This window comes from Gopherus flavomarginatus, chromosome 5 (genome assembly GCF_025201925.1).
Source record: "Gopherus flavomarginatus isolate rGopFla2 chromosome 5, rGopFla2.mat.asm, whole genome shotgun sequence".
NCBI lineage: Eukaryota > Metazoa > Chordata > Testudines > Testudinidae > Gopherus > Gopherus flavomarginatus.
In genome coordinates this window covers 11,162,463-11,184,963 of record NC_066621.1, presented here as the reverse complement: position 1 = coordinate 11,184,963, position 22,501 = coordinate 11,162,463, and the positions used below count along the sequence as shown (strand labels likewise).

The following is a 22,501-nucleotide window of genomic DNA, read 5'->3' as shown; positions in this document are numbered from 1 at the left end:
TTAGAGGCTTGTTGGAATGTTTATTTTTTGTTAAAATATTTGTTGGATCCAAAGATATCAGCCATGTTGAATATCTTCAGTATTAGAACATGTATGTTTGTCATTGAAGTTGCAATATTGATTCTGTTCTAATTGCTATAGAGCCTGATTTTTCAGAGGCTCTGAACACCCACAGCTCTCATTCACTTCACCCAGCTGTGGGTACTCAGCACTTCAGGAAATCAGGCTGTGGTGAGAGCTCTGCTGTTCCGTATAGTTGACCTGGACAGTATCATGTACTCTTTTTTGACAAATTACTTGAAAATAGAGCTTACAGTTTACTGTTGACAAAATTGGAAAGACCTGTGTGGTAAGAGGAGGAGTTGAGCTAGATTTATTGAATTGACTTCAGTTGGTGTTCAAATGGGCACTTCTTGTGCCCCTTTTTATAACATTATTTTCTCTAATGTGAATACATTTGGAGTTTTAGGGAGAGGTTAGTCAGAAAAACCCTTTCATTACAAACAGCTGACATCCTTTTATATATATATACCATCTACTATGAAGTGAAGTGCATGTGATAGTTTAAAGGCAAAACAGTCCTCTGTGTAAGGTTATATGTAGTGCAATTTAGCTTTCTTTTCAAGCCTTGTCAGGGACACTTTAAAATGGTAACCATGGAACTTGGTCCATTAATGTCATGTCTTGAATATTCTTCTTGGTTACTAAGCCTGAAGGTATGTGTAGATACATATAAATAACTAATATGGTTTTGGATGATTTGGCTTGTGGCTTTGTTTTGACATTAATTATGATTGGAAATAATTGGAAAATAATATAAGTCAGATTAAAGCTGCAGCTTGCAAGTGGTAGCTGGCCCAGACTGCATGCTCACATGGAACATTTATGCGAATAACCAGGCTCTTATCATGATAAGACATCTTGAGTTGGGTTATTACAGTCCATATGTAGCATAAAAAAACCCCACTTTTGGGAATCTCCTTTAAACCTCTCTGAAGGCCTGTGTTCGTGCTCTAGTCTAAGGTGCTGTCTCAGAATGGTGCAGAAGCTGATGGCACATAGCTTTCTTTGTCCTGCAACTTCTGCATTTTATAGCCTGTCTCTGTTGCATGTACTGGGTTGCTTAAAGTTGACTATAAACGTAAGATGAAGCACAAGTCAATTTAATACTAAAATTAGTTAAGCTTTGTAATTTGCAGAAGAGCTGAACATGACATTAGAGGACATCAGGGCCTCTGGGCGCTACCTCATCACACAGCAAGCCTCTGAGTGTGACCCCCCCCGCATAAATTTAAAAACACTTGGTTATATATTTAACACCATTATAAATGCTGGCGGCAAAGCGGTGTTTGGGGTGGAGGCTGACAGCTTGCAACCCCACATGTAATAACCTCGCGACCCTCTGAGGGGTCCCGACCCCCGTTTGAGAACCCCTGATGTAGAGCTTGAAGCCTGAAACTTTGTTTTATTGTGGTTGATGTTATCATTTTATTGCCAAGCTAGTTGTAATGTGAACTGCATCCCTATGGCTTGAGGGTTGAAAAATCCTTTTCAGAACTACTGTGTGATACACAGTGTGTCAGATACAGTGTTGGATTTGTATAGTGATTCAAGAAAATATGATTTAATGGAAGTTTTTAATTTTGAATGTTTAGTGGGGAAAATTAAAATGTCTCCTAATAGCTGTACAAATTTAGGATATTGTAGGATCTGACAATTAACACACAAATTAAAATCTTGTGTGTTCTAAGGGACTGATAGGTGTACAAAACTGATCATCTCCAGGGCATATGTTGAACAAGCATTATAAGCTGTGAACTCTTTTTGGAATGCAGCAAGTATCTCCAATACTAAAACTGGTGAAATTTCCTTTTCTAGTTGCTTGTGGTTTGTCACTTAGAGACTTTTTTTTCTTCTCTTTTTTGGCTTTTGTCTGCCTCAGTCATATTTAACCTCTCTTGAAATTACTTCTGCAAGTGTCATTATTGGAGATGGTTTTTAATTCCATCTAGGAGAGTTGTTGAGCAGGGGAGTATTTCTGGATCAATGCCATTGCTGCTTACATCATCTAATCAATGCACCAGGTATGATTATTGTTGCCGTCTCTTTTTCCTCAATGTTAAACTCAGTGTCCTCGTTTGAAACCGGGTTGCCCATAAGATTTTTTTTTTTTGAACAGCTGTTTCTGTTGAAATGAGTCATGATCTTTTTAGAAGCTAAAACTGACTCTACAAAACTGTATTAAACTATAGGAAGTTTTTTTTCCTTTTTGAGGATGGATGCCAAATTAATTTCCATAACAAGTTTCAGGGGTGAACTGCCAAGGTTGTTTTGTCCACTTAAGCCTGTCAGCTTTGGAAAGATTTAAATCTTTAAGAGAATCTGGCAAGAGGTCTAAAACTCATAGCGTGAAAGTAATGGTACCCCTTTTTATGAACATCCAAGGTCTGTGTTGTAGGACCTTCTGCTGCCCAAGAAAGACTGAATGCGATTCTCCTCAGAATCGATCATAGAGCTGTCAAAGACTTGAATATTCCTTCAGTTAAAATTATCAGAGAGAGTTTGTTTTGTCACTCCTCCCCCACCCGCCACAAAAAAAAAAAAAAGGAAATTCAACAGTTTTCCAGCCAACTGTAGTCTGGCAATGTGGTTCCACGACTGGCCACAGAGGTAAATACAGAGTGATTTAGCACCCTTTTTCTCCCTGTGAGCTAGTCCTTTTTTTCCCAGTAGTACTTTCAGTCCTTGCAAACCAAAAGCTAATGGTCTAATCTTTAGACAAAATTCTCTTTGAAGTCACTGGGAGTCTTCCCTGGGTAAAGATAGCAGGGCTTGGCCCAAGAAAGCAAGAGACCAACCTTAAAATAGAACCTAGGTCACTTGCTTGGTAGTGCAGTGAGGTAGTATGCTTTAAAGGGCAAAACTGTCTTTGGTGGTGGTCCCCACTGCCACTGACTCACACTGTGATCTTGAGACAGTCACTTAACTTCTCAATTCCTTCGTTTTCTCATCTGTATATCCTCTTTTAATCAGATCTTTGCAAAAGTGCTGTAAAAATGTTGTCATACTGTCATCAAGTGTGGAACCACTTGCTCTGTGTAGCCTTTACTTATATAAAAGAAGATCTTAGTTAATTTAGGGGTTAAAGTAATCCTGGTGCTTTACAGTGGCAAATATTTTGCTTGAGGGTGTTGCCAGTATCATTTGTGGGAAGGTAGGCAATTTAGAGACATTTATTTCACTTAGGTTTATGAACATTTCACATGTGACTGAGGCCAGCCTAAACTGCGTGTGCCAAATAAAACCAGGCCCCTGTGAAAACATGGCCGTGTGCCCTATACAGAATATAAACTCGAGTTAAACTTTCCAATTCATGCCACCGTATGGAGAGCTATGTGAGGTTTAGTTTACAAGCAAAAATAAACTTGGTCACCTCCTAGCCTTCATTCCTGCATCTCTCGTGATTGCTACCACACAGTTGGCAGTGTCTGCTAGAGAAAGGCCCAAGAGTGGAATATCGTGGGTGTTGGCTCTCAAGAATGGAGGTGCAGTCGAGCTATGTGAGGGAGTTAGGTACCACCTGCTCACACTGTGCCCTGGCTATCCCCTCAACATTCATGAGTGTCATACTGATTCACAGATACAGGGTGATGGGTAGTTTTCAAATTACCAAAGCCCTTTATGAAGAGGACGTATTTGAGTTTTACCTAAAGCTTCCATAGTTCTTTCTGCTATGATCAAAATAAGTAGTTTAAAAGCAGACTTGAAAGATTTTGGAACACTGTACTCAACAAGTAATTAAGACAAATTTTGCACTTCTTTTTGAGAGTTTCAGGGGAAAACTGAGCTTTTTATGCTCAATGTAGATATTGGTATTTTGATGTTTTAACAAGCTGTTCAGTGAACTTGTGTATGAGTTGTCAGTGCCTTTTAGTACTAGAATGAAGTGTGTGTGTGTGGTTTTCTCCTCTGGCTCTGGGGAATAATACTAAATGAGAGAGATGAATAATAAAGGATTTAGCAGGCATATTAGATGCTCCCACTTGCAATAAAATGAAGTTATTAAAACTGCTATTTTTCTGTGGAGTAATTAACTTACTGCAAGCCAGACTCCTATGAAGTCTGTGTTGCTCTTGCTACTTAGTGAAAGAACTTTGAAGTGCATCTTTGATTAGGAATAGATTTATTTTAGCACCACATTTTTGTTTTTATTAGGGGTTCCTTTTTCTGAAATGGGTGCTCATCACCCAAGGCATTGAAAAATAAATGGTACACATAAAATTGTTAATTAATTACCATAAAATGGATGTTTTTCATTCAACGATTGTTAGAACAGACATTTAATTAGCCTGCGTGCATAGAAGGTGGGGACAGTTTTGTTGCTTGTGTGTTACTTATAGACTAAACTTGGAAGTGCTTTTTAAGGTAGTGAAAATCCCTAGACTTACGTATGCAAGCATGACCTTTAGAGCAGGCTGCATAGCTAAATCAAATGTATGTATACACAACCTGGTTATTACTGCTTCAGCTATTCAAGGAATCTTAGTATTTTCTGGAATTTAGTTTATGATCTAGCAAATACTGAACTAGAATTAAGGGCTGAACATTTTCCCCTCCCTCTTATGTAAAACACATTTTAAATGTTTAATGTAGAATACATGGCAACTCTGTGGTGCACAAGGCGTGCTTCCCTCCTTGCCGTGAGTCTTGGCTTCTTGGCTTCTCTCCTCTTTCTTTTTCTTCACTCCGCTAGGGGTACTTACAGCCCCCATTACCATAATATCTATGTGCCTCACAATCATTAATGTATTTATCCTCACAACATCGTGATGAGGTAGAGAACTGCTAATATTTTACAGATGGGGATTGGGAGGTCCAGAATACTTAAGTGTCAGTGTTATACCAAAATTGAATGAGAATACAGCTGTCACCTGCTTGTGATAGAAGCTGTTCTTTGATTAATAATAAACAGCCTGTTGGAAAAAAATTCTGATAACTTCTTTTATCTGAATTTGCCCATTCATCAAAATTGAAACGTTTTGTGGAGACTGTTTTTTTTGACAAAGTGCCGACAGAATCCAGGCAGGGTCCCTGCCAGCTTGCCCATCCTGTTCCGTGACAGCCCAGGCTTCCAGGCTCACAGCTCCTTGGCAGCCTGCCTGGTGAGCTGATAGGAACCTGGAAGCCCTGGATGTGCTGCCTCACAGCTCTTCAACAGCCCAGGCTGTCAAGGTCTGTGGCTCACCAGGCAGACTGTCCAGGAGCCAGAACTCCTTTTTCTTTTGCAGAGAATTGCATGGAGTTTGATTTTAAGGTCAGAAGGAACCATTGAGCATCTGTTTGACCTCTTGTATATCACAGCCATTAAAATGTGACCCAAACGCCACTTTAGTTAGACCAAGCATTTCATTCTGATTTGGAATGAAACCAAATTTTGTAATAAAAAAAATTTCTTTGCGGAAATTGGAATTATCATACTTCACCCTGCTCTAATAAAAAAAAAAAACTAGTAAATGTGCTGTGGTATATTAGTAATGTAATGAGGGTTTACTGAGATGAGAACTCACTTAGGTTATGTCTACATCATTGGTTCTCAACCAGGGGTCCAGGGGCCACGAGGTTTCAGGCAGTCTGCCAAGCAGGGCCAGTGTTAAACTCATTGGGGCTCAGGGTAGAAAGCTGAAGCCTGGGTCCCTGAGCCCTGCCACCTGGGGCTGAAGTCAAAGCCTGAGCAACTTAGGTTTGCGGGGGCCCCTGTGGCATGAGGCCCCAGGCAATTGCCCTGCTTGCTACCCTCTAATGCCAGCCCAGGCTTTTATATGCAGAAAACCACTTGTTATGACACATGTGGGCCATAGCGTTTTTATAGAATGTTGTGGACGGGGCCTCAAAAAGAAAAAGGTTGAGAATCTGTGGTCTACACTACGGCCTGTCAGCAAAATGTGTGTCACTCAGAGATGTGAATATTCCACCCTCTGAGTGACATAAGTTACACTGACACAAGCATTCCTATGCACAGCGCTATTTTAGCAGGAGAGCTCCTCTTGCTAACAAAGCTTTTGCTTGTGAAGCTGGGTTTTTTATGTTGACAGGAGACCTGTTGGCATAGAGCATCTTCATCAGATGCGCTGCAGCTGTATTGGCGCAGCTATGCCGCTGCAGCTCTGTATGTTTAGACATCTTGGCTGAGAACTTCTGTGATTACTGGTTTTTGTGTACAGAACAGGTGGATAAGCAAATTAGCAAGATTTGCTATCTAAAAATACATTTTGTTTTCATCAAAAGTACATGACTTTACTCTTTACCACTGAGACTTACATTTAAAGATACAGCTCTTGTGAGGTAGCCTAAGTTTTTCTTGAAAGCTGTGGTAGCCTGAATGCAAGAAGAAGAAAAGCAATTTTAAACTGCATAATCATGTCACTGTTAGTTTCCAAAGTGTCTTCCCTGTGGCTTGGCAGGTTGCTCCTAGAGATAGCTTGAAAACACCAGGGGTAGGGGAAGATGATAAAGACAAAGTATACGGTATGGGGAAGATGAGAGCTTCAAGCAGGAGACACAGAAGGAGTGAGATGGCAACGGGTTTAGACAAGGTGAGCTTTTTAACCATGTTAGAGTACTGCCCTGAACAAACTTCTTCAACTTTCATTTTGTTTGATCTCATTAAAACTCGTTGATGGCGTTAAACAATCATTAAGTACAGTCGATGGGATACTATTTCATATTAACCATACATGCATTTCTTTAAAGCGATCCTCTCTTAGTTGCTACAAAAAATACTGATTTAACTTTGGGAGATGTTCATATTTAAGATGTAGTGTGAATCTAAAATGCTCCTTCAAGGAATGATTGAAGAATGAAAACCCAGCTTTTAAAACATCATATTGTACTATAATTTGAATTTTTAAAAAAATCCTTTATACTTAAGAACACATACCTGCCTCTGCTCTCACTAGCAAAAAAATATTGTATTGATACATTATATGGGATTAAAAAAATAACCACATAAAGTTGTGTTTGTCGAAAATACTCCTCTTAAGATGAATGCCATTTTTGGAAGAGAGAAAGCCAATGGGTTTATCTGTGACTGTTTTAGAAACAACATCGTTGTTTTTAAAACCAGTTAAGGTTGCTGAGTGATCATCTACCACCTTATCATGTCATGTACAAAACCTAAGTACATAAACAAGGAAGTGAATAGTTAAAAACATCATCAATCTTTCCCTGTCTATATAACACATGACTTGGTAAGAATAACACACATTTTAACAAAGCAACCTCGGCTCTGCTCCAGGTTGAACCTTTTACCAAATATCTCAAAATAGTTGCACAACAACCTGATGAAGAAACATGAAAATTGTATATGATTTGAAATGAATTACATACAGTACGAGTCAGCAGACAACAGATGGAAAGTGACCACTCACAAAATCAATTTATCTAGTGTTCGTATCCTGTAACGTTTACTTGTTTTTGAAGGTGGTGGAGGGAGAAAGGAAAGATCTGAGTTGTCTTCCTCATAGAAGAGGAAAAGCTGTCAAGAACTTTTCCATATTGTAAAAAATCCTGTGCTGAAAACTTTTAGTAGCTCTAGGTCAAAAACAGAGAAATGCCCAAATGCAGCTGTGTTATGCCTTCTCAGGAGGACCTTTTATTCTTGTGTGGTTTGCTACATTTGAACTGTGTAATTCACTGTGACGCTGTGTTTCCACAGTAGAGATACACAGCACTTCCTGAGGAAGCAGCTCTGAGTCTCTTCTGTAGACATAATTGATAAAAGTCCAGCTTCCCCCAAAACACATACAATGTAGGTAGGCTCCTGTCCTCCTGTTCACAGAGTAGCACTTGTTAGTATTAAATCTGCAATGGTACTGCAGTCCATTTAGAGGGGAGCCTGCCAATTACAGCCAGTGACATAGTGTTTTGGTCTAATTTGAGGATGCAGTATGTGTTGGTCTCTGAGCTTTGCCTCTGGCTTTCCCTCCACTGTCTTTGTCTAGTTGGCACATGTCCCCAGCAACTTTCTGTAAATGCAGACCAACAGGACAAAAAATAAATCTAGCCATTCGAGCACTTCAAGCTGTAGATGCACAGAGTATTTGTTCCCCAATTAAAGTGTTGGTAGGAAGCATTTTAAAATGCACAGCAAGGAGGTAGGCAGTCAGTTTCTTACAAGGGTATATTTTGATGCTTACAGACTAAAAGTTTTATTTTTAAAAAAAAAAAAAGGTTGAGGCAGTTGTCATTTTTCCAAAGACTAAATTAATTGCTTCTTTTAAATGTTCCTCTTAGATTTAACTTGAATGAACTGCAGTACAGAACTAAGGTCTCAGATCAGCAAAACTTTTAACCAGGTGCTAACTTTAATCATGTGAGTAGTCACACTGAAGTTGATAGGGACTGCTCATGTGCTTTGCAGAATTGGGCCCTAAGTTATAAAAGTCTCAGGTGGGAGTAATTCTCACAACTCTCATAATGTGAGATCCTTGAAGATTTATTGTAGGAACTAGGGCCTGGTCTACGCTGCGGAGAGGGGGGGAGGATCGATCTAAGATACGCAACTTCAGCTACGAGAATAGCGTAGCTGAAGTCGACGTATCTTAGATGGACTTAGAATCACTTACTTCGTGTCCTTGCAGTGTGGGATCAACGGCTGCCGCTCCCCCATTGACTCCACTTCCGCCTCTCACCATGCTGGAGTTCTGGAGTCAACAGCAGCACGATCGGGGATCTATTTATCGTGTCTGCACTACACGATAAATCGATCGCTGATAGATCGATCAGTACCTGCCGATCTGGTACACTAGGATTCTTTGTGGAAGTAGTTTGTAGAGAACACATACTCAGCTGAATTGTAGGAAAAGATATGTCCAAAGCCTTTTGTCTGAATTTTTCATGGAAGAGGGCTTGAAAGTGAACATTGTGCCATCTCCAGCTGAATGAAACAGTAGCACTAGCATGTAGCTTGAGATGTCCATAACATACTGAACTCTAAGCATTACCATTTTTTAAATTGTAAAACTGCATATCCAGTGGTATACATGAAGAACAAAAGCAATCTTCAAATAGCTGATAGTTTTCTTGGCTAGTCATTAGATTTGCCAAGTGGGTAAATGTGTCCACGAAACTTACTGTGGTATCTGATACTCAGAAACAGAGATTAATTGACCTATTCAAGAGTTATTTAAACTGATTCGTTGTGGTTACCATACATTTTGAGCAAGTAGTGTAGCTAGACTGTTGCCATAACCAAATCAATCTTCTCTGAAAGTTCCCTTTTTAAATCAAATAAATAAATTTTCCACTTGCACTTCAAATTGAATTAAACACTTGTGAATAATTTAACTACATTATCAAATTGCTTCTTGGCACCGAAGTAGTCCCATGTCTAATTCTATTACTAAGTCTTATTTTTAAGACATTATTACTCACCTATGAAGATTCACTTCTAGTTGAAATTTTTGGCATACAAAGTGTCTGCGCTCCCCAGGAACAAATTTCTGTCAATGTCCAAAAACCCACTTGCCTGATGTTTAACTTATAGATGTACAAAAATGCTAATTCGGTCTCTTTGGAGTTCCTGAAACTAAATGGTTTTCTTGTTCTTAAAAGAAATAATGTAGGCCATTACCTGGATTGAATTTAAAAGGAAAAAAACACCCTATTAACTGAAAAGGTTATATCTGCAGTACAGAGTAAGTAGTCTGCTCTGTGGCATAGTAACAACAACTGTTAATACAGTATGTATATGATAGTTAATTATATAGTTTCTGCATTATACTTAATTCCATATTGGCTATGACACTGTTGAAAATAACTAAGGTAACAGAGAGACTTCTTGCCGTGTTACTTTTGAGCATTTGTGCAATTGATTCTTACCACTGTTGTAACTATACAAGATAATTTTATTAAGTGTCAACTACTACAGAGATGGGGACTGTTACAATAATGCAGGTAGACTGTGAGATGACCAAACGTCTGTCAAATCATGTTTTAATTTCAATTTTGAGAATAGCACTAAAAGTCCACTTTGTTCATTCATTTAAAGTGATTTTTTTTTCATGGTGTTCTTTGCTTCACAAAAATAAATTCATTAAAACCTCTCAAAGGGTGGAGAATGTAATATGCACCTTTAAGTTACGAGAAATTGACTGTAGTGATTAAGAGACTTACCAGAGGTGTCACTGAGATCTCTGCCATGGACTCAGCAATTTTCATTTTTTTCATATGAACCATATCTCTGTAGTGTGACTCTGATGGACACCGTCCCTTCTATTTATGGTTACACAGACCACTTCCCTTCCCATTCTTGATTGTATAATGTTTTATGGAATTTGCACAATTGCTGACATGAAGAATTCATGTTGGGAAAGTATTTAATAGAATTTTAACTTCTCTTAATACAGTTTACAAGCTGAAAATGAGAAGCCAGCTCATATGTCCTGCTGTCTCTCAATGGACCAGTAATAGTCCTTAGATTTCAATTTGGGAGCCTCAGGTCACACCTCAGCTACTAGAACAGGGCCTCATCTCCCTGATTGAACTGACCTCGTTATCTCTAGCTTGCTTGCTAGCATATATATACCTGCCCCTGGATATTTCCACCACATGCATCTGAAGAAGTGGGTATTCACCCACGAAAGCACATGCTCCAAAACGTCTGTTAGTCTATAAGGTGCCACAGGATTCTTTGCCGCTTTTGTAGAACTCAAGTCTCCTGTTTCCAGTCCTGTGCTGTAAACACAGACCATCTTTCCTCCTGTGCATTTCAGTATGCAGCTCTTTCAGAAGAGTGGGCTTGAAGTTTTAGTACAGTGCTGATCAAGACAAAACTTCCCATTCCAAAAATGGTGGATTTTAGATAGAGGCTTGAGTATTTGTGAGAGTAGAGATTAATTTTTGGAGGAAATCATAAGAAATTTTTCATGACTTGGTTTATAGTAACTTTGAACTTGGCATGTGATATGTTCGTATGTTCAAAATTAAACAGGCTTGTTTTTAGTAATAGTTGCAATAAATCACTCTTTAGCTCCAAGGTAACAATAACCAGAACATGTGGCTGTCATGTTCCAAGAGTCTGCCCATCTCTCAGAGAGAAATAGAGAAAATGACATTTGTTTCTGTAGGATAGACAGCTTGAAGGAACTGATGGCAGTTTAATCTACAGGCATTCATTTAAACGTCTCTTTATCCCCAAACTCTAAAACACTGGCAACTTATTTCCGTTTGAAAATTTAAATATTTTGGTTTCAGCCCAGACATAGCCTACGAATAATAAGGGAGTGTTACAAGTGATGTGAAAGCCAGAGTACAAAACGGAGGTAGTATTTATCTTTTTTTTTTTCCTGCCAGTTTGGTAAATTGTTGATGCTTGCTCTCCATCCACTTCCTTTCCTCCCTTCAGCTGATCTGTATCTCCATAGTGCCACAATATGAGCCTTTCAAGTGAACAGCGGAGGACTAAAATACTGAATAATAATCTTGGTTTGCAGTGCAAATACGTGTAGAAGCAAAACATTTGGTGGCTATGTTCTTGTTCTCTGTAGGAGTTGATGTTTTTGCTGGTTGTATTTTGGTGTCTGCCTTCCCCCTTCTTCCCTCCCCCACACTTTTTAAAAGTAGGATTGTAGGTCTAATTTTTGTAAAGGTTGCAGTTCTTCAGGAAAAATGCAATCCACAGTGTTTAATTATAGCATCACTGTCTGCAAGCCTATAGTTGAGTCTGTGTCAGCACTTTGATTCTGTCTCCCTATTTTCAAGTATATGTAACTCAGCTGTGAGCAAACTCTTGTAGCAAAAGAACCATATACATACTCTTGGTCTGAGTGACGATTCTTTTTATGCCATGTTTGACAAATGTTGAGTTCAAAGTGTAATGGTTTACCGGTGTGATTTGAATGCTGCTTCCGTTGAAAGTAGTCTATATTTTTGTTTTGATGGTGCTCATACTTTTGGTATTTCGAAGGAGTCTGGTAGTCAGCACTTCCAAAAAGGAATAATTTGAAGACTGTTAAATCTTTGTCTACACTAGCATTTTTTTCAGATGTTTTCTCATGCAGGGTAGCAGTAGTGGGAACCCTCATGTAAAGAGAGCTCCATGTGGCCAAAATTATTTGTAATATAGTCATATTATGTGTAGGACTGTACAACAGAGTATTTAAAATGAGAGCTGCCTACTGAAGCCTGAGATCCTAGTACTCTCATTGCTGTTACTAACTGGTGGTAGCACTTGTGGGAAATTTAAAGAAAATGTCTCAGGTCCCCATCTGCAAGGATGATGCTGGTGCCCCATAGCAAGGGTAGGGACCAGGGGTTGATAAGGTCTGAAGAGACACTGTCAACTTGACAAAAAGTTGGTATTTCTCTCTTGCTGTGTAGAAGACTCATGCAAACAAGGGAAACAGAGTGGGGCCCCAGTCTTATAGCTGAGCGCATGGGCAGACTGCTTCGCCCTCATGGAGCCCCATTGACTTTGCTGCGTCTCTGAGGAGCCCACTAATCTGCCCAGGCACTGTTGTTTGTAGGATCGGGGCCCTGCACAGATGAAAGGGACACCAAGTGTACTCAAAATACTGTTAAATGCACAAAGAAAACAAGCTGAACAAAACAGAATAAAATGTCTTTTGGACACCGTAGGTATTACCCATAACAAGTAAAACAAAACCAAACATTTACAAGTTTTTTTTTTTAAGGAACCCCTTAAACTTACACAGAGCCAGTACAATTAAGTGAGCTGTTGTCTACCTATCATTTAAAATTGAGAGGACCTGGTTGCGTGTTGTTATTTAATACCCTTCAAGGCATTTAAAAGGCTAATATTTAACCGTGATAGAATGCTGCAAGTGTACAAAAAGCTTTTAAAAAACCCAAGGTAATTTCTTCAAGTCAGAAGCCTTGTCTTCCTAATTCAGATGAATTTTTGTACAAAAGATAGTGGCCTGGAATACATAGTCTGTGCAGGTCCAAATCTGGGACTAAGGTTATGATATGGTGGTAGCGGTGGGATGCCCTCCGGTGTTTATCTTCTGCACTGCAGGCTCTGTTGCCTCCTGAAGTCTGCCTAGCAACAGTGCCTTTAGCTAATCTTCAATGTTAAGTAAACCTGAAAAACCACTTTATTTGCATTCATATAGTGCTGGAACTTGCCTCCTAATGGGAGGGCTATTGCATGACAAAAGACCCTTAACAGTCTGGTAATGGCTTCTTGCTTAACATGCAAGCCACAAACTGCCAGAGAGAGCAGAAAAAAAAATTCTCTCTGGTTCCCTTTTAAAACCAACTGTTTCTCTCTGCTAAAAAGCCCTTAGCAGAGAAAAGAAAAATATAATATTCCTACTGGCTTCTGGATTCTGTCTAGATCCCACCCGCTGCACACCATATCATAACCTTAGTCCCAGATTTGGACCTTAGTGTCCAAAATATGGGGGTTAGCATGAAAACCTCCAAGCTTAGTTACCAGCTTGGACCTGGTACCTGCTGCCACCACCCAAAAAATTAGAGTGTTTTGGGGCACTCTGGTCCCTCTGAAAAACCTTCCCTGGGGACCCCAAGACCCAAATCCCTTGAGTCTCACAACAACGGGAAATAATCCTTTTTCCCTTCCCCCCTCCAGGTGCTCCTGGAGAGATACACAGACACAAGCTCTGTGAAACTACACAGAGTGACTCCCCCTCTCCGTTCCCAATCCTGGAACAAAAAGAACTTTCCTATTCCCCCAGAGGGAATGCAAAATCAGGCTAGCAAATCCAACACACACATCTCCCCGATTTCTTCCTCCCACCAATTCCCTGGTGAGTACAGACTCAATTTCCCTGAAATTTCCCAGTAAAGAAAAACTCCAACAGGTCTTAAAAGAAAGCTTTATATAAAAAGAAAGAAAAATACATACAAATGTTCTCTCTGTATTTAGATGATACAATACAGGGTCGATTGCTTAAAAGAATATTGAATAAACAGCCTTATTCAAAAAGAATACAAATCAAAGCACTCCAGCACTTATATTCATGCAAATACCAAAGAAAAGAAACCATAGAACTTACTATCTGATCTCTTTGTCCTTACACTTAGAAACAGAAGACTAGAAAGTAGAAACTACTTCTCCAAAGCTCAGAGAAAGCAGGAAGACAGACAAAAGACTCAGACACAAACTCCCTCCACCCAGAGTTGAAAAAATCCGGTTTCCTGATTGGTCCTCTGGTCAGGTGCTTCAGGTGGAAGAGACATTAACCCTTAGCTATCTGTTTATGACACCTGGAATACATAGTCTGTGCAGGGTCAGATTATTAAGAGTGGTTTTAAATGAGAGGGATGGGTCCTGGCACACAGGAAGTGGGCATGAAAAGGATAAATGTACAGCAGGGAAAAATCCTGCTGTGGTGTGGGATAGCTTGGTTGACTTACTACATTTGAGGGATTGAAAGACTCATTATTCTATAGTTGGGGCACAAAGGTTGAAGATGTGTTGGAAACAGGACAGTGAATGGTTAGGAACACGTGCTCGCTCGCTCTCTCTCTCTCTCTCTCTCTCTCTCTCTCTGAAGGAAGGAGTCAGTAGGAGCTAAACTTTACCTTTTTCTTGTTTCCAGTTCTTTGAGGAAATATTAGTTTTCTGCCTATGTAGTTTTTGATGGGATGAGAGAAGAAACATAATTAGTTGGCTGCACCGTGGTATTACACATGCAAAGCAGGGCTTTCTTTAGCTTCTGCAGAAATTGAAAGTGCTGTAACTAGAGGTACCTGCATTCTTGTCTTCCTGTAGGCAAGGACTGTTAACACTGTCATCAGCCTGTGGCTTTGGATGGAGCAATCGCAAAGGGTTACAGCTGCTAGATAAAGATGCAAACAGGATGGGGGAACTCTTGCTGGATCAATCAAGGCGGAAGGGAGCACAGCTTACCCAAACCAGGGAGAACAGGTTGGGAGAGCTCCCTTCTGCTTTTAGAAGAGGAGGGGGAGCTGTGCTGTTTGCAATAGTGTTTTGACAGCCTGAGCAGCCTTCAAAGGAAGGTTCTGGCAATATGAATGTATGGTTATGTAGAGAGGCACAATCTCATTTGGGAAAATAGCCATAACTGGGTCTATGTCTTTCCATACCCAAATGACAAGCTCATTCAGGGTAAATCCACTCAGGAATCTTTTGAGGTCAGGATTCAGTTCCTATCCTCCTCCACCTTCAGATAGGGAAGTGGCATGTTGTTGTTAGTCCCTGACTTTTTATTATTTGTATGAGAAATACCTAGTAGCCCTTATTTTGGGTGCTTAATGAGAGATAGTCCCTACTTAAAGAGTTTACAATCTAAATAGGCGGGGGGAGCTGAGGTGCAGACAGATGAAGCGACTTGCCCAGTATCAGATAGAGAGGTTGTGGAACAGGTGGCATTTGAACCCAATTTCTAGGCCAATCTTAACAAGCAAGATGACCCTTCATCTTCAGTGGTTTATGGCTGGTTCAGTTATTTGCTAACATGTTGACAAATTCTTGTTTCTTTAACAGAAAGTCAAGTGTGATTTCACAAAAAGAGTCTATATCTATATTCTCAATTTTATTAAGTTCCATTGACTAAAATAGTATTTCCTAGGCTTTATTAATAAAAAACACTTGACTCTTATACAGTGCTTTTCATCTGTAGAGCCTATAGCACTGGGCAAAGGTGAGCAGGATCACTGTCCTGGTTTTTTTACATTTGGACAAACTAAGGCGGAGAAGTAAAATAACTAGCCCAAGGTTACATGACAGGTCAGTAGCAGAGCTGCCCACTCACCTATAGACGGAATACAATTGGTGTGTTAAGTTACTGTTCATTCATAGAAAAGCTGCATATTTCTTTTGTAGAGATGAGAATGTGTTCTTTTTAAAGTCTCTTGGAAGACTACATAAAACAATTTTAATAAGTTAATTCGCAGATGGCATAGCATAAATTAGTTTTTCACTTGGCAACTTTGATCTACCATGTGGCTTTGCTACAGTCTCTGCACATTAAGGTTAATCGGACAATTGAGCCATAAACTTAAAATATTTTGCTCCAATTCAACTATTCTCATGAGCTCCTTGTAGTAAGTAAACCTGGTTTGCATCTCTCGAAATGCATTGGAGACAATAAAATAATTGAGAATCGGGTTAGTAACACAAATGGTGGCTTAAGTGTAACTTACAGCAATGTTTCCCAAACTTGGGAGGCTGCTTGTGGAGGGAAAGCCCCTGGCAGGCTGGGCCAGTTTGTTTACCTGCCACATCTGCAGGTCTGGCTGATTGTGGCTTCCACTGGCCGCAGTTTGCTGCTGCAGGCCAATGGAAGCTGCGGGAAGCAGCAGCCAGCAAGTCCCTCAGCCCACACCGCTTCCAGCAGCTCCCATTGGCCAGTGAGAGCCGCAGTTGGCCGGACCTGTGGACAGGGCAGGTAAACAAACCGACCCGGCCTGCCAGAGGCTTTCCCTATACGAGCGGTGTCCCAAGTTTGGGAAACACTGACTTAGAGACTTCAACCATCAAATTATTGTATTGGATGCATTCACATATTTTAAAAACAAAACATGCAGCCTAGTGACCTTTGACTCTGGGGAGAACAAAAACCATGGGAGACGAGTAAATATTTAGCATTGTCCATTCTGCATAATGAACACTCAGATTTTTAAAACAAAATATTTCCATCTGCCTGAGTATTGTTTGAATAATTCCAATTGACAGAAATGGTTCAGTATTCTGATACGTTCAGATGTGGCCAGATAAAACACTCCATTTGATGTGTACTTGAAGCTCAGTGGAAGCATTAGTCACTGCTCTCAGTATCATTTCCTGCTCTGTTTTGACTGTCTTACCCAGTTAATAATACAGCATGTTTAAGACGCAAGGTTCGCTTCGGTAAGTAGGAGTTTAAATATGAGTAGCTTTCTCTACGCTCCTGCCCCTTCATCCCCACTTTTTTTAAAGCCAAGTTACTTGCGTATGACTCATTTTTTTAGTGACTAAAATAAAAAGAACTTGCTCATCTGGAAGCTGTAACTCATTCTTCAGAGTTTTTTTTCCCCTTAATGGGTCATTTTTCTAGGGTGAAACTCACTCTAGTACAGAGGGGCCTCCTTGTAGCACCTCAGCTCCAATTCAGACCTCCAGCTGAGGTCTAACTAGGGTTGGAATGGTGCAGAGGACTTTGGGTGAGTTTGGACGTTGGGAGTTGTTTAGCTGTTTTTATGCACAGACTAGCAGACTTTGCTGAAATCTGCTCAGTTCATCCTTCATGGAAGGACACAGGTAATGATTTGCTCTCGAAGGGCCCTCTTCAGAGTGAGAGTGTTTAAAGGGTTATAGGGTAGATTGCTACTGCACCTGAAATTACAGCTGTAGCTCTTCCTGGCTTATGTAGGTTGGAGACAGAATCTGAGACAGTTCAGCATGCAAACTGCCCTAGCTACCAGCTGAACCTCCAAGTGGGTGAGCGGGTGGGTGTGACATTTCAAGATATTTGAATCGGACTTAACAGCGGTAAACTTAAACTAATAACTTGCAAACTCCTGACAAAAATGGAAAAATCATTCTGTTTTGGGTTACTCTGAATCTGGGTCACTGCAGGCACAAAACACGCTCCTTTTTTGATCCCCACCTGTCTGTTTCATGCCATTTCTAGTCAGTTTCATGTGTTGGAGCTATTCAGAGCTGAGGAACAAGTGCATAAACTGGGAATGCTGAAGGAATGTTAAATAGTTGGGATTCAGGGAGTGATGTGCCAGGAAGAAAAAGCTGTATTTTATTGTTGTTGCAAATGCTAACAACCTGAAAGGCCTAGGTATAATATGTGCAAGCTGACTTCACTGAAATACAGTAAACTGCAGATTAGTAATACTTCTGAGATTTGATATTGAGAAGACATAAGCAGTAAGATACTGTGGCTGGCTTTCAGAGGTACTGAGCCATCTTCGTTGGGAGTTGCCAAGTACACAACATATCTAAAAATCATTCTCGTTATTCATAATATTGCATGCTCTGAGAAATGCAGTGAACTAATGCAAGTAGAGGATTCTGCAGTTATTCAGAAACTCAGTATGATATAAACTGAATCTATAGATCTTTCAAAACTAACTTTTCTCTAGAATAAGTCTTTATTGGAGGAGAAGGTTTCTTGACACATGAGTTTTGTCTCCAGTTGTATGGAAACAAGGGACACCTTAGAACTTTATTTCTTGGGCATGGACCCACTAAGTTTATCCCTGTGCTATTCCAGCAGGAGAAATACTTCCAGAGTTGTAAATATGGCCTGCTCTGATTTTCAAGATCTAAGCATTCACTCAAAACCTATTCAGAATTTCTCTTAAGCTAACTTTCAGCACCATAAATTTACCATTATTGAACATAGCCATAGTATTCGCTTCTATGACTTGCATTTGGACTGACAAGTGTTTCATTTAAAATGAAGACATGATTCTTTCTCCAAATATGTATTTCTTTCTCTCTTTATTGAAAGTTGTTATTCAATAGTGACTAGTGGGTTTTACGATTTAAACTTCAAAGATGTTGTTTTCCCCTCAATCATTGTATTTGAGACCAAAGATAACTCTTGCAGCCATATTCTCCTGTGTAAAATCCAGAGGCTATTGACGTATTCTTTTCAAACTCATTCTCATAACACTTTCTTGTTGATAACTCATGATTTTGAAATTTTGGCTTGTATTCTTTTTTAACCAAGAATATACGAGGGCAGCATATTAATAACAAAAGTGTATACATTGAGACTGGGGGGAAGTATAGACAAGGGTATGATCTTAGGACAGGGCCAAGAACCAGGGACTCTTGGTTTCTTATCTCAACTATTCCACTAAATCTCTTTCCATGGCTTTGTGCAAGTTGCTTCACCTCTGAACTTCTGCTTTGTCTGTATCATGGGTATAATAATACTTACCTACTACACTGGGAAGGTTTTGAAGATATTAATTAATGTTTGTAAATTATTTTGAGTTTTTAGCTGGGAAATGTTAGACATACTAATTCTCAAAGGTTACCAAAGCCCTACTATTAGAATGTACTGCATTTAAATTGCTACTAGATTATATTACATTTAAGCAGATACCTAAACAATGAAGTGCCTTAAGACTTTTTTGTGGAGTGTGGTTTGGATAGTTAGAAGTGCCAGCTCTTTCTCTTTTTGAATTTCCTCTGAAAAATTGTTGTGACAATGTTTTTTAATCTACAATAAAATTAATTAAAGCTAACATAAATCAGGAAAAACATGGTCTGTAAATGCACACCTGCAGACACAACAACAAATAGCTGTTGTTGGTAGGTACACATGATACAGACTGAGCCCTCTGGACTGCAGGCCAGAGATTATGAAAAGCATCCCATCTGTTACACTGAATTGTTTACATTTTCCCAAAGTGCAAATTTGGTATTTGTAAAAACAAATTCAGTAGTAGATGAGAAGGGCATGAACGCAATGAGGAATATTTTCAAAGATAGAGTAGGGGAGTTAGGTACCCAACTCCTACTGATTTTTTTAGTAGGAGGTGGACCATTCAACTGCCTTTTGGGCCTTGGAGGATATTCCTTTATGGTGTAAAAAGATACCGTACTTAAAATGAATACTTAAAATCAAGGGTCAACAATAGAGGTGAATGTGTCTATTGGGTAGAAGTTGATGGTACTGAAGAGTCAAAGGCATTGCAGAAGGGAAAGGAAAAGAACAGGGCTTTGGAAGTGTATCTGGATTTGAGAATAAACCTAGCTACTGAAAGGTTGGTGCAAATAACTCCGGACAAAAGCAACAACATTCCGTACATCTTTGGCCAGTAAAGCTCAGTACAACAGGAACTGCAGGCAGGCTATTTGAACATTTGATATTACACTGATTCATAGGAAGAGAGAATGTTACTGTCCTTCACAGACTGGCAAAAAATGTTTCAAGCAGGTATCTATGGACTATAGATTTATTTCCATCATTTTCTGGTGGTTGAAAAACAGTAGGTGTCAGTGTCCATTGAAAGAGAATTATTTCTATGGGATATCTGTATAAAACTAAACATTACGCATATATATATTAACTTGTGCTAGTAATGGAAACTTCTAAAGAAACAGGCAGCAGGATTAGCACATAAAAAGCTACCCTGAGGGAGTTTGTGGTTATGGAGCTTCTCCTCTGGTTAACATGACATGATGAAGACTGGATCGGAATGCAATTCTGAGCTGCTGGTGCCTTTTTGATGTGCATACCAAGGGTGTTTTACAAGATGCTTGGTAACTAGAAAGGAAACATAGAGTCATTTTAGGCTTATATCTGAATTGTAGTTATATGTTACCCAAAGCAAGGTGGTAAGTTCTTGAGAATTTTCTTATTCTCTCAAAAGCACTAGACTTGTAGATCATAATTAGGCTGATCATCATCAATATGGAGGCTCCCTCAGTTGGCTGGATGGTTGGATGACAGGGTGAGAGAAATACTACCACAGAAATGATATTGCCCTGTCCTGTAAAGTTCAGGGGCAGACTTTGCCTTAATAAGACTGTGTGGTGTTGTACTAAATACAAATGGCTTGTATGCCTGAAAGTCCGTGACCTTGATTTTTCTTCCCCCCGCTCCAAGAGAGGCTCCAAGTTGGCAGCAAGAATGGTTCCGTGGATACAGCATGGCCTAGGCCATAGGGGAGACAGGTTTATTTCCCTGCTCCAGCACGGACCCTCCTGCGTGACTTTAGTCAAAACATTTAGCTTATCTGTGCCCAAATTCCCTATCTGTGAAATGAGGATGATAATGCTTCTCTATCAATACATGAAAAAGATTGTGAAGCACTTTTAGATCTACTGTTAAAAAGTGCTAATTAAGAAATAGGCATCATCATTATTAATAATGATTTTGTGCCTTATTCTCATACTATCATTTAATTGCAAGTGCAGTTTTCTAAGCGCATTTGCTAACATTTAGCCATCTAAATACCCAATTTTAAGAGACAGATAGAAAGACACATAACAACCAGTTTTTGAATGAGCTGATGACCACCATGGCTTGAGATATAGAGAAGTATTTCTTCCTTTCTCTCCAGGCACAAGTACAATGTCCCATCAACGCTACAGTACTAACCGGGGCACACTGTGGGGTAGAAGGGATATAACAGGTTTTATTTATAGTGTGGAAGTAGCATCATAACCATTCTAGGAAATCCATCGCTAAGTTTCTGTAACTGGGCTGTCACATCTACGTTGCAAACAAAAAAACATGTTAGAATGAGTGCTTGACGAGTGCTAGGCAAGGTTGATGTATAGAATGGGACTTTCAAATATATGCTGACCTAAAGCTACTCCCATCGAAGTCAGTGGGAGCAGAGTGAGGCCAGTGCTGAGTGTTGTTGACCGTCCCATCCATGCAAGACCTAAATCGAAATACCCATACTCTGATCTCTTGGGTGTTGGAGTGGGTGCTTGCACTTGGGGAGGAACATAGTCCTGTTTCAACATAAACATTACAATTCCACAGCATTCAAAAGAGAAAATAAATGAACTAACCAGAATGTCTCCAAGGCTTTTCAGTGTTTCTGATCCTGTTAGGGGCTCTATCTGCTCACTAAATACTTACTATGCCATTTCCCAAACTCCTGCTGACAGTGATGATAGTGGCCTACGCACAGTGAGGGAGGAACAGACTCTTCAAAACTGGGTGATTATTTTGCAGTTTGTTCTGGTGAAATTAGGCTAAGGCAAAGCCATTTCAGTTCACCTTCTGACTCGGGGCACACATCACACTGTAACCCAGATGTGGCTCTCTTCTTTAACTCCCAGTCTAATTGTACTCAGGACAGCCAAGGTCGAGGGGGTGCTGTGTGGGCCGTACAGTCGGCTCCAGGAAGGGAGTTTCTAATGGTGGTCAGCTTCAGCAGTTGCCTTGCTTGGCTCCAAAGAAAATCCTTATCACTCATCTACCAGAAGCCTGATGGCTGTGATGTAGCCTGTGTGTGGGGAGGTGGTTGCCAAGTATGAGGAAGTGGGATCCGAAAAGAATCTTTTCACGGTGAAAGCTTGTCTGTTCAATACGTTTGTTTCTAAAAGGGCTGTTCATAAAGAGGTGCTGGGAGGTTAAAATTTAAAATTTTGTTACTAATAGCACTGCATTAAAACTAGATATTACATCTGTTTTTCACTCTGTATGCTACTTGATTACTCTTTGCACTTTGCTCCAAGAAACTATTCAGTTTCACTTTCTGGTGCATTATCCGAATGCTGCAGTAACTGATGGCAAGTGCTGCAGGAAAACAGTTTAAAACAAAAATGTTTTTTGTTACTTTTTCTTACAACTGGAGGTGAATGGTCCTATTCTGTCTTACACCAGCTGAGGATCTGGACCAACATTTGTATTAATAGAGCTAAAGTCACATTGTGAGACTAAGCCAGTGGTTCTCAAACTGTCGTTCATGGAATCCCTTATGGGTGGTCCATGGAGCTGCAGCTGTTCCTGTGGTGAAGCATCTTTCAGTCTTCAAGCAGTTTCCTGCTAAATGTAGCACGATTCAGGATTCCGCAAATCAG

The 22,501-nt window shown here is 39.9% G+C and overlaps 1 protein-coding gene and 1 long non-coding RNA gene across 8 annotated transcripts in view; one reads left to right on the top strand and one right to left on the bottom strand.

Moving 5' to 3' along the window:
• RAP1A (RAP1A, member of RAS oncogene family) overlaps window positions 1-22,501 on the top strand; it is a 71,700-nt gene that overhangs the window by 12,372 nt on the left and 36,827 nt on the right. The window lies entirely within an intron of this gene.
• Window positions 19,899-21,980, bottom strand: LOC127051742 (uncharacterized). Its single transcript, XR_007774585.1, has 2 exons — window positions 21,485-21,980; window positions 19,899-20,225 (listed from the first exon to the last, which is right to left on the bottom strand). It is a non-coding gene; the product is annotated as an uncharacterized LOC127051742 (long non-coding RNA).